Here is a 654-nt window from a genome sequence, read left to right on the forward strand (position 1 = left end):
TGATTGGTGAGCAATGGGGGAGATGTCAGTCTCCCTCCTGGCTGACACCCCCAATCTACAAGCAGTTGTCTTGAAGGATAACCTCCTATCTTGGTCTTGGTTGAGGGGAGAGAACCAAAAGAACAAAAGGGAAACATAACCCCTAAACAGCTCTCTTTAGAGAGATCCCCACCCCCAGTGACGTCCTGGTGTGACCTGGGGTGATGGTGGACTAAGGGCCACAAACTCCCTCTTACCCCCAGGTGTTTACACCTCCCGTCAGCCCCACGCGCACAGAGTTCCCCTACCTCTCCAAAGCGTCAGCATAGTTACCTGGCCATGTCGCTCTCCTTAAAATTCCTCCCGTGCTCACCTGGGAAGCACATATGCTAAAACTGGAACAATACAAAGCAGGTTAGCATGGTCCCCGTGCAAGGATGACATGCAAATTTGTGAAGCATTCCATATTTTTAAAATGATACAAATTCTGTTTACAAACCAAAAAACAGACTCTTGGACGTAGAAAACAAACTATGGTTACCAAAGAGGAAAGGGTGATGGTGGGGAGGAGGGATAAATTTGGGGTTAGGAATTAACAGACACACATTACTATATATATAAAATATAAAATAGATAAACAGGGACCTACTGTATAACACAGGGAACTACATTCAA

At 45.6% G+C, this 654-nt stretch overlaps 1 non-coding gene across 1 annotated transcript; it reads left to right on the forward strand.

The window, feature by feature from the left end:
* Positions 1 to 344: 344 nt before the first annotated feature.
* LOC116285120 (U6 spliceosomal RNA) lies at positions 345 to 451 on the forward strand. The gene has a single exon (XR_004194805.1). It is a non-coding gene; the product is annotated as a U6 spliceosomal RNA (small nuclear RNA).
* Positions 452 to 654: the final 203 nt, after the last annotated feature.

The sequence above is a fragment of the Vicugna pacos genome, chromosome 22, assembly GCF_048564905.1.
Source record: "Vicugna pacos chromosome 22, VicPac4, whole genome shotgun sequence".
Classification (NCBI taxonomy): domain Eukaryota; kingdom Metazoa; phylum Chordata; class Mammalia; order Artiodactyla; family Camelidae; genus Vicugna; species Vicugna pacos.